This window comes from Maniola hyperantus, chromosome 3 (assembly GCF_902806685.2).
Source record: "Maniola hyperantus chromosome 3, iAphHyp1.2, whole genome shotgun sequence".
NCBI classification, from domain to species: Eukaryota; Metazoa; Arthropoda; class Insecta; order Lepidoptera; family Nymphalidae; genus Maniola; species Maniola hyperantus.
Window position 1 is genome coordinate 6,073,465 of NC_048538.1, and position 23,955 is coordinate 6,097,419.

Genomic DNA, 23,955 nt, shown 5'->3' on the forward strand with positions numbered 1-23,955 from the left:
TACATCCGTTACATTATAAATCAGAAATCATAATTTTCGGTTAACAAGTGCGCAAAAAAGATTTGCACGGAAATTCGCAAATTCTGTATAATACCTACCTGTAGGACTGGTACCTATATTAATATAAGTAGGTACCTACGTATAATTTATTTGAACAAGATCTTATTTCTTGTATGATAACAATTCTGCATATTATATTAATTTACATACCTACCTACCTGAAAACAATTTATGGAAAAAGCATGGAAATATGTTTTTTTAAATAATTATTTGGTTTTCATATGAATAAACGGGGTTTAACCACATGAACTTTACTTGTAACTAAGAACGTACTTAATTATTTCATTAATTAGTTACAGACCACGGCAGCTATTTAGATAAGATTATTTCTTAAAATGATCTGACTAGGAATCGAACTAGAAATACACAAAATTAATGAACCTAGATAATGTTCAACAGTATTTAGGATTAGATTTAGAATTTCTTTGTGGTTTCTGAAACCACATTTTCGATCTCAATCTAACTGAATTGTTGTCAACTATGAGTAAAGCAATCATAATTACTATTTGTTTGTCTAGAGTCTAGACCCCAGAGCTTCTGACCAAAATGAAATCTATAAAATATATTCTAAAAACATGAACATTCAAATCGTAACAATTACTATAAAAAGGAAGAAAGACTGTGTGCGTGGATTAAGGTTTTCTGAAAATCCCGCACTCTTTAATTTTCCGGTATAAAAAGTATCCGTCTCCAGCATTATGCCAAATTTTGTAAATAAATAAATAAAATGTTTTTATTTCGACCAACAAAAGGATTATATAGATCGTAAAGATCGGTTCAGCGATTTAACCGTAAAGGCAATAGATATGACACAGAGCACACTATTCGTATAGATTAGTATACATAGATGATTATTTTCCTTTAATGTGTACCAAAACTAACGCAGGAAAATTGTTTGTGCCAAAGACGAGAGATGTGACAAGACTCTAAAGGTGTCAAGGTGTCATCAGGCAAACCCGGGAGGTTACCTCGAGGTTGCGCAGGGCTTTCCTTATGTGGGGCGTCGGACTTCCTGAACTCTATGCATGTGGCTCTAGCCTCTATCGCTACTTGCTGGACGTAGAAGGTTACTGCGCGATTGATTTTAAATCAATACACTATTTTTGATCAAATGGATACAGTATCTAAAGCAGCGTTCAAGTTAGTGATATCCATATTAATATTATAAATCCAAAAGTCTGTCTGTCTTATATCTTTTCACGGCCTATCCGGCCATCCGCTAGGTACAGACTTGCATTGTACCCCGAAGACGGGGAATCATTTTTTATCTCGGAGAATCAACAAGTCTCCGCAGGATTTTTAAAAACCGATAACCACATGGACAAAGGGGTCGCGGGCATCATCTAGTTTATTCATAAATGCTGTATTAATATCTTACCTTACGTATTATTATTATGTAAAACTTTAAATACTTAACTTTTTTATTTTATTTTATTTATTCACTAGCTAATGCTCGCGACTTCGTTCGCGTGGACTACACAAACTTCAACCCCGTATTTTAACCACTTGGGGGTTGAATTTTCAAAAATCCTTTCTTGCGGATGCCTATAAGCCAGATCCGTCCAGTAGTTCGAGCTGTGCGTTGATAGATCAGTCAGTCAGTCACCTTTTTATTTTATATATTTAGATTTGTTAAAGTACTAGATGAGTCCGCGTGGATTTAGCTTTTTTTTAAAATCCCGTGGGAATTCTTTAATTTTCCGGGATTAAAAGTAGCCTATGTTTATCCTATGTCACTCTCCATGCAAAAAAACGTCAATCCGTTGCTCTATTGCGAAGTGATTGAAGGACAAACCAACAAACCAATAAACTAACAAACAAACACACTATCGCATTTATAATAGTAGTGATATAATATATAGAGATAAGCTCTAAGAAGATCGCTGCAAGAACATCACCTACAATATATAGATCTAGATTCTAGAGTATTCTTTAAAGCCCGTATTCTTTAAATTGACTCTTAAACGCTATCATAACAGTAGGTAGTCGGCAAGCAAATGAAATAACAAGCAAACAATGTCGTCTCGGGGCAACCGCGCCGATCGTAGGTCAAGAACAACTTTCACTGCCCGAGACGTAATCAGGCATGCACCTGCCGATTGCATTGATTTCGTCTTCAACAGAAGCTGAGTGTTTATTTAACATAAATATGTAACAGAAGTAGGTAACTCTAGCGCTTTCCCCAGAATTGTCCATAGTTTGATTCTCATTTGAATATTAACAAATCAAATTCAATGATTTTATAGACATGCACAGGCAAGCAAACATTTGTCCAAGATTGAGCCCGTGTAACTAAAACTACACCGCATTTTACGCATTTTTACAGAAATCTGGAAAACCACAAACACAGATACCTACTTATTTGTTTCTAAAACGTCTCTACAAAATTTAATTGAATTTGATTGGGTAATATTCTAATGAAAATGAAACTACGTTTGTATGAAATGCGCTGAGAAGCGCGCTAGGGTTAGATATTGTACATCTGGTTTGAAACTAGAAACGCTCTAGCGTGGGGGGTAGCTATGGTAGGAGTGTTCTTGGGATAATAATGCGGTAGATTCCCAGATCTTTCCACATACAACTCGACTGAGAGAATGAGATTTCGACTCTTAGGCTTCACTGTGGTTATTAGATAAAATATAAGTACGTACGAAGTTTTTATTGAAACCATTTTAGATTTTATTTGTATTAAGCAATTTTGTACAGGAAGCTGGTAAACATGATAAAATCTTAAAGTTCTTTCGTGCAGTTTTTGATTAGCGTGGGCAAGTATTAAGTAATTGAAAAAAAAATAACCTACCTACTTGAGGTGATTACATCGCCGTAATAGAATGTTACAATTGAATAATGTGTCCATAATGACGAATGATTGACGAAAGTAGGACGCGAGTGCTTATGCTCTTTGATTCACCCTGAAATAAATTGTTTTCAGAATCTGAATCATTTGTTGAGATCATGGCTTGGCCAACTGCAGCCACCTTGCAACGAATTTATAGCCAGTTATAGCTGCTATTTTTAACCGACTTCCAAAAAGTAGGTGGTTCTAAATTCAGCCTGTTTTTTAGGGTTCCGTACCTGAAAAGGAAAAACGGAACCCTTATAGGATCACTTTGTTGTCTGTCTGTCTGTCTGTCTGTCTGTCTGTCTGTCTGTCTGTCTGTCTGTCCGTCTGTCTGTCAAGAAACCGACAGGGTACTTCCCGTTGACCTAGAATCATGAAATTTGGCAGGTAGGTAGATCTTATAGCTGACATTCGGGGAAAAATCTAAAAACTGTGAATTTAGGGGTAGATCACACAAAAAAATTAAATCGTGGTCATGAACTAATAATTAGTATTTTCAACTTTCGAAGTGAGTGACTATATCAAGTAGGGTATCATATGAAAGGTCTTCATCTGTACATTCTGAAACAGATTTTTATTTATTTTTATGCATCATAGTTTTTGAATTATCGTGCAAAATGTCGAAAAAATACGACTGTAGTACGGAACCCTCATTGCGCGAGCCTGACTCGCACTTGGCCGGTTTTTTAAATGTATGGATAGGCTTAGAGAATACTCTTGATTTTTCTTCCAACCAGATTCATTTTTTTTACTGTGTAATACTCGTAAGTAATTGGTTTAATTTGTAGTCCGGGTGTCCGCTAGTGTTTTATAGAACAACTAGCTGATGCCCGCGACTTCGTACGCGTTGATTTAGGTTTTTAGAAATCCCTCGGGAACTCTTTGCCTTCTGATTGCCTTTTTCATCATAGAACGTGATTTTCTCTGCCACTTCTCCATTGTGCCTTCTGAGATAACAGTTTGATATGCATACGCCTGAAAGAACCATAATATTATGTGATTTGAATTGAATAGCGCTAAGATAATAACGAAGAGGGACTTGTGGTAGGGTGAATGTATACCTACTACCAGTAGATTACATTGATAGAGAGAGAGCCAGCGCGTGCCAGACCTTTGTTATTTTATACTAGACGATGCCCGCGACTTCGTCCGCGTGGATTTAGGTTTTTAAAAATCCCGTGGGCACTCTTTGATTTTCCGGGATAGAAAGTGCCTATGTCCTTCCCCGGGATGCAAGCTATCTCTGTGCCAAATTTCGTCAAAATCGGTTGAACGGATGGGCCGTGAAAGGCTAGCAGACAGACAGACACACTTTCGCATTTATAATATTAGTATGGATAAATTATTCAATAAAAAATTATATAATCGGCAAACCTATTTAATAATTAGTTAATCCATTAAAATAATTTAGTAATTAGACTAGAACAAGTCGATTTACAATAATTAAGTACTTACCTAAATACCAATCGAAGATGCAAAACAAACCTCATAATTATTAAATAATAATTACTATTGTGATATTAGAAGAACACTATAACAACGATACATACTTAGATAGGCTGATTTTTATTCCAGTATTCTTAAACTGGTATTCTAAATTCTTCGCCATGGAAACTTCCTCTGATCATTAAAAAAATTGCAAATCGATGTACAATATCCACACAATATAATATTATAAGCGGTGATAAGTGATAATTTATACGGCCTCCTACTCGGGGGTATGGGTTTCGATCTCGGGCACTTTTAAAAGTAATTAAAATATAAAAGAAAATATCATGAGAAAACCTACATGCTTGAGAATTCTCCATATTGTTTTCAATGGTGTGAGCCTCAATAGCTCAACCGGTAAAGGAGTAGACTGAAAACCGAAAGGTCGACGATTCAAACCCCGCCCATTGCACTATTGTCGTACCTACTAATAGCACAAGCCTGATGCTTAGTTGGAGAGGAAAGGGGAATATTAGTCATTTAACATGGCTAATATTAAAAAAAAATAGGCTTCCCTCTGAGATGAGACCCTTTCTCAGTAGTGGACCGACGATAGGGAAGACGATGATGATGATACCCACATTGCGTCGGCTAAATTACTGCCATACAACTTAAATATTACAACACAATCACATTTCCGTTTGTTATGACGATTCCGAGCGGTTGCGTCCCTTCCTTCGCAAACATCCAATTTAGGCGTTACATACACTTGAACAATTGCTGCAAAACGCGACAACTTGTCAAGGAAACGCGTTAAAAAACTAATAAATTGCACGTCTTAACAGTTTCTAAAGCTGCGGTAAAGAGCTTCGGGGAGATTACGTCTCCCTATCGTACTCCCCGTTGCAATTGTATTGGTCTCGCTGGTCCTGTATACGGAATTACGGACTGACAAGGTGGCGTTTTCGTATAAGGACTGCTCTTGGATATACCGGTAGTCGATCCGGCATCTCTGTAAAGACCTCAACACACCCCAAGTTTCCACCGAATCGAAGGCTCTTGATTATAAACGTAGCTAAATAAGTACATAATATATGGATTTAGCGCGTAACATTTTCCTTCTTGAACACAACGTAAGGGGTAATGGCCAGTGTCGCAAGGTAGTTGGTATACCCATTCTGCAAGACTGTGACGTAATTACCTACTTGATACGAGTAGCTTGATAGGATAGGTAGATAGTCACATCTCGTTACAGTCCAGGTTAATTTGGTAATGGCTTAATAGGATTTAGGTGTTTATTTAAGTATACCTACGCATGTTATTTGTTATCATTAGTAATTAAATATTAAATAAAGGTAGATGTGAAAAGTAAAAAAAAACGTTAATAATTTTCCTCTTTTTGGTAGGTATGTTTTACGGTTTTGACGAGGACCTAAATGAATACGAAATAGGTATTAATTACTTTGAAAATGTGTTATGTGAAAATAAAAAATATGTATTTGTTGTAGAGCAACTTATCTTATTTATGACGTATGGACATGTCAAGTCTAGACTACTGGTTTGGAGAGCAAACCTTACTGAGAAGAGTTATTGCAAATTTGTGTTCAAAATATATTGGCGAAATAGGTGCCTAAGTACAAAATACAAAATTTGAACTAAATAAAATACCTGCCTACTTTTAATGTAGATAGTTATTAAATTCAAAGGCAGTCGTTGTTCTTACATTCAAAGCAGTTTCACGTTTTATTTGTCAAGGTTTTAAATATATTTAACTCGCTGGAGCCATTATAATTGCCTCGGTCCATTTGTATAATTTTTACGGTTTACCGGTTGCTCTGATATTTTGTTTTATTGAACTATAATTTCTTTATCTTTTGCAATAAGAGCGATCAAGTAATTAGTTTAGTTTTATAGGCATTGTTACAATGAATTAGGAGACAATGGCATGTAGAATAAAAGGCGATTACCTACTTAATGACAATTCTAAAGGGTCGGAGCGCAGGAATCAAGAGGATTATTATGATCTCTAATTGGTCTATCATGTAGATCGCCGTTGTCACAGAATTGTCTTACAAAAATTGTATTGTCTCAAAACCCAAACTCAAATCATTTATTCATATCGGGTATTATTGTAATACAATTTCTGATTGTAACTTGCTGAATTTACAATACAACGATGTAGTGGTGATAATTAATACGTAAACTTAGCATCATCACTTACCACCAGGTGAGATTTTAGTCAAGGGCTAACTTGTATCTGAATAAAAATAAATAAAATAAAATAAAATAAATAAAAATAAACTTAAGACTAAAGCTAAGAGGGTCCAAACGCGCCCAGGTCTGAGAAAAACCCACAACCAACTCAATGTAATGTACCTAAATATTATATTGAGAGCCTACTGCGGGATTACTACAGTAGATTTTCTAAAATTCGAAGAAGTTCGTGCGATTTTAAACTATAAATTGCGCATATTGTTCTTTTTTGTAAAACAAAAACATTATAAGTGCATCCCGTTTTATGAAGAAAATCTGTGTATTTCATGATAACACAATGTCTTTATAATGACCCCTTTTGAGGTTAGACCACTTTCACGCTGCCGGCTTCAATTTTTTATAATCGTAGCGGAAGTGTGGCACAGTGGTAGCACTGCGCTATGCTATACTCCGTTCACTTATTTGGCATCATAAAAAATATAAAATGTTTGACTCATGCTTTAGTACCTACTTAAGCTATTATTAAGGTATTAGTCAACTGCTCGAAACTAGAAAGAGTAATTAGTAACTTTTCAAGTTACGAGTTGGTAATGTGAGTTTATCTAACGTTGAGGTAAAATAAATAAATAAAATGGTTTGAAAGCATGGTTAATAAACGACGAGTTCGTAATGGCAGGTAGACAGGCAGGTACATATTATACAAAACAATAATAACGTGGGTAAAACATATTTTCAGAAATCATGTACGCTATCTAAATAAGATCAGATATTACAATTATGTACCGTGCAAACGCTGACAAATCGATGCCCCTGTAACTTATTCCAATGGCCATAGAGCCTATTTCGTAGACCTAATATAATAAATTCGTTGTTGTACCTATATTTGTTGGTTGTATAGAAATCGCGTTGCAGATCTCTCGGCTCAAGCGACCGTATAATTAGTCACCATTGATTGTTATATTCTGTCATGTAAATAAGAATCGGAGATATTTTGTATTTATATGTACCTACTTACTTAATTTTATTTTTATTCATAAGGTAGGAATGTGCGGCGTATTTACACAACGCGACTAGAAGTTTATATCCCAGACGAGCTCTCTTTAATTGCTTATAAAAGGTAGGTACATAACTCCGAAAAGTTTGAGTTGAGAAGCGTAACCTGCTCCTCCTGAATGGAGACCGACGCGACCTCTATCACCATTACATAATAAGTATTATTATGAAGTGGATCAACATAGGACAAAGATATAGTGATTCGCCCCGAACTAAGACCTCGCCGTATCCCATAATTCCATTCCCATAACAGCGGTTATGTTACAAATACCTACTGATGCCCTTTTAAAAAGAAATCATTTCGTTTCTTTATAATATTTATCTAATTTTAGTAGGTACTTATTTGTTGTTCAAGTATAGGATAGGTATAACTGAAATTATACACAAGTTTCAGTTTTTAATATGTACCTTGCCGCTTTTGACATATACTTAATATCGAATTCAATCTCCATTTTAAAGCCCTCCATTTCGTATGAGAGTCCCCACTGAAATAAAGATTTTTATATTTTTTATTCAATATTCGACTGAAGGTCATCAATTTACATAATATTAGGTATGTTTAAATTTGAAGGATTACGTTCAGTAATTCAGAAGTTATAAGGCACTTACAGAGGGACAGACGGACAATTGCAATTTCACTCAAGTAGACTCAGAGGCCTTGCCGCGCTCGGTCAATTATTTAATCTCTTAAATTGAAAAAACATAGATGGATAGAAGGCTTTGGGAGCTTTGAGTAACAGCTAAGAAACTGTGAATTACCTACTCGACAGCAAAAGAACTCCCATACAACAACCAACTATACAGTGCGACAAGGCTCTCTTGGCACTTGAATGACATTGACAGGGGGGCGCTTTTGGAGAACAAAGGTTTAGAAGTGTTTAGTATAGAATATTCAAACAAGAACAAAGGGGACACTTGTCGGCAACGTTAGTTCTGATTTTTGCCACGCGCCAAGATAGCCTTGTCGTACTGTAGTCACGGTAGGTAGGTACACTGACCTGAATTGCGTCCTCCAACATTTTGAATGCCGTCTGGACAATATCTTATTGTATCTGAAACACGGACCTCGTGGTTTTTATAGCAAGTAGAGTTTTGCCTTTGTGTTTTTTCACCACGCCAAACACTGAAAGGCGTTATCCTTCGAAGTTCGTATACCTCCGTCAAAAGCACAATATCGGTTTTATAATAACTTCCTTGTTGGTTGCTGGCTTCCGTAGAATACTTATAATAGAGTAAAATATTTCAGGAGAAGCAACTATGCTAATAGGGTTTTGGACAGTACCTAGTAATAAAATTATGTGGTTTTTTTTATAACGATAGTTTATGGGGCTAGAATCCATATTATAAATGCGAAAGCGTGTCTGTCTGTCTGTCTGTCTGCTAGCATTTCACGGCCCATCCGTTCAACCGATTTTGACGAAATTTGGCACAAAGATAGCTTGCATCCTGGGGAAGGACATATGGCATTAGGACATTTTTATCCCAGAAAAGAGTTCCCACGGGATTTTTAAAAAACCTAATTCAACGCGGACGAAGTCGCGGGCATCAGCTAGTAATAAGTAAATACAAAAGAAATATAGCAGATTGATTGAAAATAAATACCTACCTGTACGTGCTGTTTAAATTCAACCTTCCTATATCGAACCCTGATTATAAAAAATCGAGCTAATTCACACGCCAATCACTCTCGAACTAAGGTGACCTTGCAGTCACTGCTTTTCGAAATAAATCCATCGAGTCCCGAGTATAGTGTCTTAACTTAATGATGTATAGCCGATCGTCACAATTATACAAAAATACGTGAACCGCATACTAATGCGTTAAACGTAGGTACCATGTCTGTATATGGGGTAAGATACAATGAGGTTTTCACATAAAATAACGTCACTGTAATTGAGTAAGTGGGTAATAGTTGTACGAGGTAGGTACTTAGCTGGTGTACTTGACACAATGCTTGGTCTTTTATTAATTGAGTTGATATGGTATGATTTGCAATTGAATAATAACTAGTATAAGAAGTTTAGGTTTGTAAGAAGTGCTTTTAAAATTGGAATGGCAGATATTGCCGATAGGTACTAAAGTCAGGGTTAGTTTTTTTCAAACGGTTTCTAATAAAAAATAGCAGTTTTGACAGTCCTACCATGGTCCTACCTATTAGTGAAACAGACAAGCAGTAGAGTCTGACTTCCCACTTTAGTAAAGTAGGTAATAGCACAACTTTATTTTCCTGTTTTAATATTGTACTGTAGATGATTTGTCTACTTGACGTAGGTACTCATATTATGTAGGAACTAGAAGTTAGACAGACGAAATCGCGGGCATCAGCTAGTCGCTCCATGTAACGGATAAGGATATTTTAAGTTATTAACAATAATTAATTTGGACTTCTATTATGTTGACATTTTATTCATCACTAATATTTTGTTTTGATTGTATAACTTGTATTTTAATTCCTACTTATTTTTATGTTTTTAATTTAAGGTAATAATATTCAAACACCAGTTACAATGGTAAAATGTATAAGATAAGGCCCATCAGACATTGTTTCAACCTATTGTACCTGCATTTTATTGAATAAATGCATTCATTCATTCATTGTGTTCTCAATAGGAAGAGATTTGCCAATAGCACTTAAGTATATTATAAACATAGTGTCCTATATTACGACACGCATTATATTATCTCGGGTCGTATGCGATTTATGTAATGTTATGATTACCTGACGTCCACCGCGATAATTGTGTTGATGTCTTTATCTACTTACTACAACATCAATAATTGATGTTCACTATAAATAATAAGTATAAAAAATCTGGATATACATGTAACAACATTTTGTTATGTAGTATTTTCAACTTTCAAAGTAGGTACTTGTACCAAGTGCGGTAAGTATCATAATATTATGAAAAAGCTTTATCCGTACATTCTAAAACAATTTTTTATTTATTTTTATGCACAGTAGTTGTGATTTATCGTGCAAATTGTCCAAAAAAATACGACTGTAGTACGGAATCCTCGGTGCGCGAGTCTTGACTCGCACTTAACCGGTTTTTTTTATCTCTCTCTCTCCGGTCGTTCCTACATTGCTGAAGATCGTGGTCCTGGCAAACTGCCCTCGAATGGCTTATTTGTTTCCATCGGCTTCTGTCGGTGGCCATTTTTACAATGCGATGAAATCCACACCTGCTGGACTCCTTTAACTGGTCGGACCACCTAGTTGGTGAGCGTGAGGTGAGGTTTTTTTTATATCTTGTTAAAATTTTCCTAGAGTTTACAAATGTGTCATCTTATCCCTTTCCTACTCATGTCTGTTTTGACTTCTGTGAATGTAACAAGATAATGGGGTCTGCGCATTGGCTCACAGCTACGAGTACCTATGTCTCAACAACGTCGCATTTATTTAAATAATATGGTTTGATTGGTGTCTGATGTCGACTGTCGGTCTCTATAACAATCTGCAATAAGTCTACAATCTACCTACGTGACAGAAAAAGAGAGAGATTACGAGAACTTTAGATATACATTTTATTATAAAATAAAATTGCATTATAATAGCCACGGTTCCTATTGCGTCCAAAGTCGAAACACGTCCAAGGGATGAAAGTGGAAACCCTTAAAACCTTTTTTGCTGCCCCAGCAGGTACAAACGATCCAAGGGCTTCATTTAAAATGTTTTGAGTGCGTTCAAAGTGTTGTTCATGAACTTTCGCATCTCCGATCGTGCAGAAGTGTCATATTAAATTAGAAATGCACTTATTAAATTTTAATATTTTTATTTATTATTAACTACTAAGTACTGGCCATTAAGAATGAAGAACAAATAATACTGCAAGTCATTCGTAAGAATCGTGGCTATATTTAAAACCAAAAATTTACTTAGGTACTAGTCTCCTGTATAGTTTGAAAAAAAAAAATTATACAAAGTAAGCAAGATATGCCACTCCATCACCAATTATATGTATCTATCTATCACTACAGTTATTTATTGAAATGCACTCTCAATAGATATTTCCCGTTGTATTGCGTACTAGAGTACCTATTCAACATACAATTTGAAATCTTACAGTCTACAAAATAAGACTTAAGATCGTGTAAATAAATCTATTTTGTAACACCAAATCTGAGTAGGGTTATCAGGTTTTCAGTTTTCAAGTGGGCGGGAAAAATTTCTGTGGAATTCAAATGTCATGTTGTAGTTTAATTAACTACGGGGTACTTATGATAATAAAATTATCATAAGTGTTAGTAGCCAACAATAATTTAATTTTAATTAATATTCACAAGCAAATTTGAGGAAAGCAAGTATTTTTGAAGTAGGTATTTCTGATTTTCCTTAGGATTATGAGTTCCCTGCAGTACCTACCTACCTACCGCAGCACCGCAAACGTGCAGTACCTACTTTAAATCTTTCTGGTTATCTCTGCCAATTACTTACATCAGGATCATTTCAGGGATTTAGTCGCGATAGTAACCAAACACTCAAACAGAAACACACATTATTTCAATTCTAGACCAGATTTTTGTTATGTGTACTCGTACGTTGACAACCCTGCCTGTCACTCGTATATGACCTAGGGTCCTGGGTATTCGCCAGTTCTTTTCGTCACAAAGAAATGCGACACCTGTCATGAAACAGTCGTCTATTGACTATTGTTATTAACAAAGAGTCAATTCACTGTCCGTCCTCGATTCTCAGCCCGATGCGAACACCTACCTACCTGCTTTCGTCTTATTGTTTGAGGTTGTAAAAGTTGATCCGTCTCAACTTACATGCAGACATGCATTTTTGATACAGATATTATAAAGATGTCTATAAAATCTTTAAGCTTGCAAAGAGCTAAATTATTTAAATATTTATTTAAAAAACAATAATGATGAAGTATGTTCAATTAAATAAATAAGTAGGTAGGTATATAGATATAGGTACCAAGTAGGTTTAGAAGGAGAGCAGGTCATCTCGAATATTATTAGTCTAGATATAAGTAAGCTTATGGACAATATATCATTGCTCAATTTTATATTAGTAAAGTGTTATGATCTAAATCCATACTAATATTATAAATGCGAAAGTGTCTGTTTGTCTGTCTGTCTGCTAGCTTTTCACGGCCCAACCGTTCAACCGATTTTGATGAAATTTGGTACAGAGTTAGTTTATATCCCGGGGAAGGACATACTTTTCATCCCAGAAAATTGATGACTTCCTACGGAATTTTTAAAAACCTAAATCCACGCGTACGAAGTCGCGGGCATCAGCATATAAAAGGAAAACGTGACTGACTGACTGATCTATCAACGCACATTTCAAACTACTGGACGGCGGATCGGGCTGAAACGCATGCCAATACATAGTCACAGTTATTTTACATAGACATCCGCTACGAAAGGATTTTTGAAAATTCAACCTCTAAGGGGGTAAAATAGGGATTTGGAATTTGTGCAGTCCACGCGGACGAAGTCGTGGGCATAAGCTAGTTGTTTTATAAATTATGAGGGTATGCTAAAATAAGGGCTAGAATTGTACTTTTGACATGAAATTGGCACAAAAAGTTAAAATGGCGCGTGAGGAGTTAAATTTTACGCGTTATAAATCTCTATACGTACCTACTTAGGTACCAGTAAGACTTGAAACAGGCTTGAAACAAATAAACGAAGTTACTGTCGAGCAAAACCTTATTTTTTTGTAACAGGTTTGCATTTTGTCATGAGCTTATTGCAGTAAGTAGATACATGTATTAATGAATAATGATGCAGTTTTAGATGAAAGCGCCGTAGTGCGTACCTATAGTCCGATCTGAAGTTACAACATGGTGGTATGCGCAGGTCATAGATTAGGATTAAAAACACTAGCCCGGCTGAGCTCCGTTTGCAGTCATACCGTTAGCCGCATTCGCCTCGTGCTCAGATTGGACTACTTGTTTTGCGCGCACTAGACCTACCTATACGTTGATTTGGTTGCCCAAGTCAATCACCTTCTTGGATGAGCGTAAATGTTTTTCTCAATAGAAAACTAGGCAGATAGTAAGTAGGTAGGAATTGCTAGGCATATTAAATATTTATAATGTCTGTGCCGTCAAGTGATCGTCAATCGAGGTTGTATTATTGTATACGGAAAGCGTTACGCACTTTCTCTGTAACTAATAACCACTGGGATATAACGTGGTACCGTCATGTAGACATAGTTTAAATGAATAGTAGATACTTAAAATTTAGTTTTCCTTAATTTACTTAAAAGGTAAACAAACTAGGTATCTTCTCACTGAAATACGTAAGAGGCGCTTTCTACGCGGCCCATACGCCCTTGTTACCGCGAACTGAAAGTGAAAAACCTAACTCCAGAAGGTCGAAAATGCCGGGCAAATTACGTCACTTACACGTTTCTCCGATGTTTCTGTGTTTTGTTTTAGCATTTAAAATATCGTTAGTGATTCTATTATACACGTGAGTAAAGCCGGTGTGTGATACCTATATGCTTCTGAGTTTTGTTAGGTCTTTTAAGCAGACTGAGAAAACTCGTACTATACAAAAAAAAGCACATGATAATAAATCTATACTAATATTATAAAGAGGTAAAGTTTGTTTATAGCTATATAAGCTGTATTTTATTTTCAAAAAAATTAGAGATCCCTACGAAAACTGTAATAAGCTACCCGTGCCAAGCCGGGGCGGGTTGCTAGTAAGTAATAAATTTATTATAACAAAAACATAAGTACTATAAACAATCCTAATCCACATTTTGAAATAATAGTTAATTTGTCACACTCAAAATTTTGTTTACAAGTAGATATTATTATATTGTAATTGAATTAAGTAAGTACTAAGTACTTACCTATCTAATAACGGAAACTTAATTGGTTGTTCCAACTATTCTATCGATTAGGTTTCAAAGGTAATATACCTATATCTACCTACCTAACAGTATATCTACTATGTATTAATTAAAATAATGGATTTTCTAGTAAAACATTGTCTTTTTTAAACTAAGTATAAGTAGGTACATATTTACAGTGAAAATGATTGAAAGTAATAAATATAACAAATATGTTTGATTGAACAAAATTGATTAGACTGTACATTTTTTTAAACAGAATAACATTTTAGTATATTATAAAAGGGTATTATATAAGGGTATGTAGGTAGGTAGAGAATTACAAAGTATCGAGACCTGTAATTTAATATTTTATTAATCTAGTTCTACTTTAAAATATGGAACGTGTCGACTTTGAAATCGTTGAAAGATTGCGATTAGTTAAGGCCATTTACATGAAAACGATTGCAAAGCGTAGAATAAGTAATATCTAAACGATAAAATAATATAGGTAGGTACCTACTTAAAACCGTTTTCACGGTGACAGATGTAGGTATAGGGAAATGTGCAAAACATCAAACAATAAAATTCAACCGTGAAATGAGCCTTTACATTAGGTAAACTATTTTGCGCTACGTTACGATAGATTGAAAATGTAGAGAAATAATTACATAATAATATGTTATTAGGAAATAATAATTATGTAGATTGGAATATAAATAATAATTAGTTTTTGTAACTAAACTTTTAAATGCTACATGCTTAGGTATATTAAATACATTCAGAATTTACCCAAAACAATATCTTAAAAAAGTTAAAAGGCAATAAAATAATAATCGTAACCTAATATTGCAATTTTTTTGTATTATATTATATTTATTTATTTATTACTCATATTTATCAATTGTAATTTATAAATTATTTGTTAATATTTCTTGGAATTCGTAACTATGCATTGAGAAAATATTGTTAATTTTGGAGTGCTAATAGTACAATAGCAACATATCTACTTACTACCTACATATTAATTGATAGTCAAAGATGCAGCAATCTTGTGGTCGTAATGCTTCAAATATTTTGTAACAATTAATAAAAATATCGTAAATAATTCCACCGTAATCTTACGTAGTTCGCCATTCTCCGTGAAAGTATTTACGCCGGACGTACGAGCGTGTTGAAATTGGGCACCCGCAAAACGAAACCGCACGTCGCAATAGGTCGCCGCATTAAGTAAGTAAAAAAAAGGAAAATATTGAGAAAAATACCTTGAAAGATGGACCGTGGAGCACTTCACGAAATGTATCCTTCTAATCCTTTACACACACATAAATTGCACTGGCACGAGAAGTTATCACCTTAACACTGAAATGGTAAACATATTTTTTTTTAATTTGTGAGAGTTGCGCGGGAGCAGCGTGGCGTCAGCTGCGGTAGAGCACGAAATGTGAGCGACGTTGGCCTGCCCCACTCTGACCGCGCTGTTGAAACCTTTGATAAGGACCACCTCCACTTGTTGCTTCCCGTCGAGACCCTAATCCTTTTCGAGCCTATGAACTTTTTGTCGTCCCACTGTCAACTAGGAATTCAACCTATCTTTATTACGGCCGGCCGCGGCATGACTTTTGTTGACGTGACGTAGGTAGGCAAAGACCGTGAAACCAGTTTTGGGGTTTGAAAACGTCCCGTTTATCTGAGTTTCGATTCCGAATGTATTCATTACAATCGAAATAGAGAATTGAAGATGCATTAAATGCACGCGCGCTAACATTGAAATAGATTTTCTATTTTCGCGGTCGACGTAACTGCATCGCGAGCGTTTCCATTCGAAGATGTTTCAGTCATAATGCGTACCTACGTGATTGATACACGTGCTGGTACTAGCAATGAAGCAGAGAGATGATTTCGCTAACACAAGGCCCTCAAAAATGCGAGCGTGATCGAGAGTGTATTGCAGTAATCCGATATGCACTCGTTGTGCACTCATTGTTCTAGATTTCCTCCTAACTAGGTGGGTGGTACGAGTGGGTAGGTATAATGTGAATAAACATTTTTTATAGTATCGTAATCGTATATTATCGTAATCTTGATAGACTAGGCCTTCTATTCGGGAGGTCGGGGCTCGAGTTTTATGTTTGCTTGGGTAGGGGGTTTGATCAAAATATCACATATCGTAAGGAAATCTGCATGCCTGAGAGTTCTAAATAATTTTCTCAAAGGTGTGTAAAGCCTGTCTGATAGAAGATAATGAGTTCAAAAATTCACGTCAAATCCGGATACCAAGAGAACAAAAAGTAAACACTAATCAATAATTATAGATTTACGCGATAAAAAATTATAATGCCAATCATACTTTTTATTGTATCCGTACAATTTATTATTGTGAATATATTTTAATTAAAACACAAAAAACTAGATTGAAAAATGCAGATACACTGGCAAATTATATTATTGATCAGTAGGTTTTAGAAAGGTTATCATTTTTTGCTGCCTAAATTTTCAAGTTCAGTTATTAATAACAACGAATATAATATTCAGTATCCGCCTGTATATAGTTATTTACTTACCTACATATTGGGTACAATTTAGGTTCAAATAGATCTATATTATATTAATTATTTAGGCGAATGCATAACAAAAGAACTTGGGTGAAAACTGAAATTAGAAGAGCGTAGCGAAACCCTAAAAGTTATTCTCAAGGCACACAGAGTACAGACTGTGCTTTTAAGTGACCTGCATGTATCGTTCTCGAAGTTCGCTGATCCAATTTATGAATGACGTTACAAACTTACAAGGTAAGCCAGTTCGATATGGACTTGTCAGTTCAGTTTTAACTCTAAAGAGCATAATGTAGCAGCTGCTGTAAAATCTTGAAGGTTTATTAAAAATATATATTTGTATGTGTAATGCATACATTTTGAGATCTCACTCGCCATTTTAGCTCTATATGTCAACTATCATGTCAAAATGGTTAAACATACTTTTGACATGACAATTGACACATAGAGCTAAAATGGCGAGTGAGATCTCAAAATCCAACGCTACACCATCTACATCCATCTATACTTTTTTTTAAACAATTTTTTTTTATAAACTAAATTATTTTTTATGAAAGAAAACATGAAACAAAAACGTTATGCATAGAACTTGTACTTACTTGGACCATTAGACTAGACACTTGGTAAACTGATGGACCGGCACCTATAAAAATTCTTTACATTCACAGGACGAACGTCCTAATTTAGTATTGCAAATACTAATAAAACTTGACCTTACATTTGCTGAAATTGCCTGCAGACAAGATCGTAGTCCTTGGGCGGGTAGAAGTAGCAGAACCCTTAGTACGTGTTTGCATATTTCGAAAGCTTTAGTCGTTTTCGTTAGTTTCGATATAATTATTAAATCAGAGTGAAATGAAGTAAAGCTCCTTGTTGTGTGCCTATACTTATACTGAACAATTCAAAAGCACAAAGTTTATTTCTATCTTTCTAAGTTAAGTTCTATTTGTATTTCGTAGCTTTAGATCTAAGTTTACGTAGGTAATTAATTATCACCATTACATCATTATCTTACAAATTCCATAATTGAAAATCAAAAAGTGTACATTGGTACCCAATTTAATAAATGATTTAATTTATTAGCGACTAGCTTATGCTCGCGACTTCGTCCGCGTGGACTACAAAATTTCAAACCCCTATTTAACCCCCTTAGGGGTTGAATTTTCAAAAACCCTTTCTTAGCGGATGCCTACGTCATAATAGCTATCTGCATGCCAAATTTCAGCCCGATCCGTCCAGTAGTTTGAGCTGTGCGTTGATAGATCAGTCAGTCAGTCAGTCAGTCAGTCAGTCAGTCAGTCAGTCAGTCAGTCAGTCAGTCACCTTCTCCTTTTATATATATAGATTCCTTTATCAAATATTTGCTAGTGACACTGTACTGTACACTGTGTTAGAGTAACTTCGAATCGGATTTCGTTTTCGAAAACTATTAAAACTTATTCTAGGGGTAATAATGGTTGAATTACATCTAATATATTTCGGCATGCGAGGTCACTCCCACTATAATCATGAACTTAGACATCACAGCCTGTTTCTGTGATGTCTAACTTCATGATTATAGAGAGAGTTTACAAATCAGTAGAATATTCAGAAACTTGGACTTTTTAATACCGAAAAAACCAGCCAAGTGCGAGTCAGACGCGCGCACCAAGGGTTCCTACAGTAGTTTTTTTACATTTTGCCGATAAATCAAAAACTATTATGCATAAAAATAAATAAAAACCTGAATGTACACTGTACTGTACTTAGTTATTTTACTTTGAAAATTGAAAATACTAATTATTTGCTCATGAACACATTTTAATTTTTTTTGTGATGTAACCACGAATTCAGTTTTCAGATTTATTACTTTACTTGTGCTATAAGACCTACCTATCTACCAAATTTAATGATTCTAGGGCAACGGGAAGTACCCTATAGGTTTTCTTGACAGACACGACGGACAGATAGACAAGAAAGTGATCGTAGCTGGAATGACGTACCTATTCCTGGCAGAAAGTATTTTTGGCGAATATCTCATTAAATGTTGGACACACAAATTTAAAATTTTCACACACAATTACACGACGTTACGCACTAAAAACCTACCCAGCTGAAATCAAGAAATTCAACATTATTTTGCTGGGATTACTCACACCGCTATAAGGATTCTTTTTCATTTTGAGGTACTGAACCCTAAAAACAGGTCAAGTGCGTGCCGTTCCGTACCAGCGTGATTTATCATGTAACCACAAATTCACGGATTTCGGATTTTCCTTTTACAACTTACTTTATTGCTAATTTTGATTCTCTTGGCGGTCTTCAGACACGATAGATAGACAGGCAGACAACGAATTGATCCTATATGGATCCTTTTTCTGGAGTTTCTCTGAGACACGGAAACCTAAAAATAAAATTCCCTATCTACTTATTTTGTAAGAATTAAACATAGGTAAAATTATTGTAGGGTACAAACATGTTTTTTGTTTTAATTGACTATGGAACTTTGAACGTTTTTATTTTGTTAATGTTCAACACCATAAATAATGTAGAGCACATTATGTTGATGTTTCCTTAAATGAACCTGAATTTGTTTCCGATAGCAATCAACAACAATTCTAAGTATTCGATTGTCTTCATTTAAACGATAAAATAACCAGGACAATTATGTACTTAACAGGTACAATAGAGGGTTTTTGTATTCTGCATAATAAGTACATTAAAAAAAAGAATATTAGCCAAGTTTATCATGCTGACTATTAAGCGTAAAGCTTGTGCTAGGAGTAGTTACGACAATAGTGCAACGGGTGGGGTTTGAACCGGTGACCTTTCGGTTTTCAGTCCCCTCCTTTAACCGTTGAGCTATCGAGGCTCTGGTACATACTTACTGAGATAGGTACTTACATTCAACACGCACGTTTAGTTTTCGCAATAAACATTTTTCGCTTGCCTATTTAACTGTACAATCTATACAAATTAATAAGTTTCTGTCTGTTATTTTGAAATAACTGCCTTGGAACTACATATTTAGAACAGTAGGTCGATTCTGGAAAACCTGCATCAATCATTATTACAATCGCAATGGTTGTGATTGGCTGAATTAATAAATTTATGGTATTCTTGATGCAACAATGCAGTGTAGCCAATAGTGAGCGAGCGTCAACCAATCAGAGGTGATTGTGATCGTGACATTGTAGCTGTCATTCTACCACAATTGAGCTGCGTAATATTGTCATCATCAACCCATCACCGGCTCACTACTGAGCACGGTTCTCCTCTCAAAATGAGAAGGGTTTGGCCATAATCTACCACGCTGCCCAAGTGCGGATTGGCAGACTTCACACAACCACCTTTAAGAAGATTATGAAAGCTCTAACTTTTAGGAGTTGTGTCTTTTAAGCAATCAAGTCACGTATTTAAGTACGCTACGGTAAAAAAAATTTAACGCGAGCAAAGTTGTGGGCAAAGCACTTGATTCGTTATAATTTATTTAGTTGCATATAATACCTATGATATTATTTATATAGAATTTACGTACTTTTGTTAATTACAAATATTATAGCTAAAGCAACCTCAACAATAGCTACATAACGGGGTAATAATTGTAGGGGTCAACTACCAAAAATGGCGGGTTATAGGTCAATGACATACTTGACTACAGTATATTTTACTATAACGGCGATAAATGTCGAAATACATGCGATTTCAGCAGCAAACTTTGTGGGCTGTATCTCCGTTTGTTCTACCGTATTAAACGTTTTGTCTAATTAGTGGGAGGTTCTGGGTTCGATTAGCGGCAGGGGTTTAAAAAATTTTAATTTCTAAATTTCTGGTCTGGCCTAGTGGGAAGTTACAGCCCTACTAGCAACAATGAAATGAAAAGCTGACTCACTGACTGATTGATCTATTAACGCACAGCTCAAGCTACTGAACGGATCGGGCTGAAATTTGGCATGCAGATAGCTATTATGACGTATACGGATTTTTGAAAATTCAACCCCTGACGGTGAAATAGGGGTTTGAAATTTGTGTAGTCCACGTGGACGAAGTCGCCGGAATAAACTAGTATATAATATCATGTGTGAAAAATTTGTAAAGAAAACAAAACCCAATACGCTTATTTAAGTCAATTGCTAAAATGATGATGTTTCTACGCAGTAATCGCCTACGTTTTCTGCATAAGCGACGTGAACATTGTACAATGATGTAATGTAAATGGCAATATCTCGGACTGGCCGACAGAGGCATCCGGAAGCCAGTCATATACGGCCATTTTGTTTCAAATGAAACCTAATGAGCACCCTCCTAAACACCTACTTTGCAAGCTCTTTTGAATTGTGTGTAATACAATAAACAAGTCAAGTGGCGGACTAAGGATTGGACGGAGGCGCGCGCCCTGGGCCTCGGGCTGAGGGGCCCACACACAAAAAGTTAAAACGTGTGACGAGTTAAATTTTACGCGTTAATGCGTTATACCCATTCTGAATCAATGACTATTATTTTCGCTAATGGCTAAAACAACAACTCAACGAGATTTCGGAACTTTAAAGTCAATCACGTCACGTCTGCGTCCGTCGGTCTGTTACCCATCAATTTACCGAGAGTAATGTTAATATTATACTTAATCTTACAAAAACTACAAAGTAATTACTTACTTTTACATTATTATGAACACATTTTATTCTGTCAATTAATTAGGAATTAGTCACTTCTGATTATTTTAATGTCTATCACATAATTATGTATGAAGCCATCATTAATTGTCTAAGCAATCTCGAGAAAGATTAAGTTATGTGGTTGCGAATGTTAGTTGTTTCTGTGTAATATCTACCTGCATATCTAGAAAGTTCTTACCTAGTAATTACTTCACTCAGTAGTTTAGTTGCTCACCGTCGCCGCCAGAAAATTGTCGATCTTCAGATTCAGTCACAATAATTATTTTTATTAGCGATTAGGGTTGCTGTTCTATCCCGCGCAGAAACCGATTAGGGGTAGATCTGAGGGGTAGATATGGTTTGATTAAACTGCCGTATTCCTTCCAAGCTAGCCCACTTCCTTAGATAGATAGATAGGAATACTTTATTGTACACATACATATTATTAGATAAACATGACACAAAAAAATAAAGACACTAAATACTAAAAAACAATTGTATGCAAAGGCGGCCTTATTCCTCAGAGCAATCTCTACCAGGCAACCCTTGGTGAACCGTGAAAGGAGAAACTATAGGTGAGTTGGATAGTACTTACACGCAATACAGAGCTGAGAAACTTATCTAGTCTAGTAGTATAATATATTTAAATAAATGCTTCTTAGGAAATCCTTCTTAGGATATTAGGGACTGGGTCGGCGCTTTTCCAGTATCGTAGTGTACAGGTCATAGAGGCGCAAAGAAACTACTTAGATGTCCTGATTGATTATTATTATTATTATTTATTTATTTATTATTTAATTAGAACGGCCATAAAGCCAATTACACTAATTAAACTACGAGTACAAACTAACATAAACATACTTACAAAAATTGTTAAAATTATAAATTTTAAAAAGCAAAATTATAAATTTTCACAAAAGTGCAAGATCTGACCCATGAGGTCAGCCCATTTGTCAGCAAATATGTCACAGCGAGGGGACTCCTTCAGCAGCGCGTTGAGCGCAGCCAAAGTGCGCGGTATGGGTGACCTGGAGCGCGCTACCGTGCGACTAAACGGACTTACGAAAAATTTGGAGCGGTGGCGGAGATAGCTGTAATTAGAGGGTGCATAAACGCAGCAGAGCTTGTTGTGTAGTTCAAAGCAGTCGATCACACCCCTAAGAATCTTGCAAATTGTACCAATTTGGTCGCAGTCTCTTCGGGTTTTGAGCGAGTGGAAACCCAAGTGCCTTTGGAGAAATTTTGTGGGATACATAAATGGGTAATACCCGTGCAATTTTTATATAAATACCTTAGAAAGGCTTTTTGAACCTTTTCAAGTAGCAAGGTGTAAGCGCTTGGAGGAAGGTAGGAATATGTCATAGTTCAATGCTTATTTTTCATTATGACTTAACAGTTAATAGACCGTACTTAGGTACCTAACTGTACACTCAGCATTAGTTGGGCATTAGCCTATCCTGGCATCCTTACATTTGACCACTTTCACCTGAGGCGTAAGAAGGTTAGAGATAGACAGATAGGTATACCAAGGGTTACTATAGAGGTACGTACCACTCTATCGCAGATCATTTTTATCTACCAACTGTTGAAGTAAAATTAAATTAAAGATTTGTTTGTTTGTACTAATCGATAAACTCTGAAACTACTGAACCGATTTTAGTAACTCTTTAGAAAGCTACTTTGTCCAGAAGGAACACAGGCTGTATATTATATGATGTATATTAGATAGTTATTATTATATTCTACCCGAGCGAATCAGTTGATTTAAAATATGGAGCTAGGAGGTAGTAGTTTTTATTAAACATCGGAGCCAAGTAGTAAACTATGTTTTTTCCAATTTTAAATCCATTCAGCGGTTAACTCGTAAAAGTTGCAGTAAACCATAGTTGTAGTAAAATTGGAAACATTGTAACCTGTACCTGGATTTGTAACACAGGTGTATTTATGTCAAAGGTGTTTAAAAGTAACCACATCTCCTTTGCCGAGCTGCGGTTAGAATTATACGAAACGGTCGTAAATTATATTCATTTCAACTTAGGTAAGTTACCTATCTGCTAGTTACTGTCCTCTATACCTAGTCCAGTGGCGTGCACAGGGTTTGAAGCAGCAGACATTTAGGTAGGTACCTATTTACTGGCAGGCCAATGAAAAATAAGCTTTGAGAAATATGAACTATACAGAATGTAACCAGAACGCTAGCAAAAAGAAAGACAAGTGGTACTACTGATTACTGATATGATAACACCAAAAAAAAATGCTGTATTTTGTAAAAGTTCACGATATATTGCAAATAATACACCTGACTGACGCTAGAGGTTAACGAAAGTTGCGTAAGTAGGCCATTAAGAGTCAATGCCACGTCGT

The 23,955-nt window shown here is 35.6% G+C and overlaps 1 protein-coding gene across 1 annotated transcript in view; it reads right to left on the minus strand.

The window, feature by feature from the left end:
- Ptr (patched domain-containing protein) overlaps window positions 1-16,109 on the minus strand; it is a 43,531-nt gene extending 27,422 nt beyond the window's left edge. Inside the window, exon 1 of the mRNA XM_034984186.2 lies at window positions 15,668-16,109. The gene's annotated coding sequence lies outside the window, so the exon portion shown is untranslated. The remainder of the gene's footprint in view (window positions 1-15,667) is intronic.
- Between the last annotated feature and the right edge of the window lie 7,846 nt (window positions 16,110-23,955).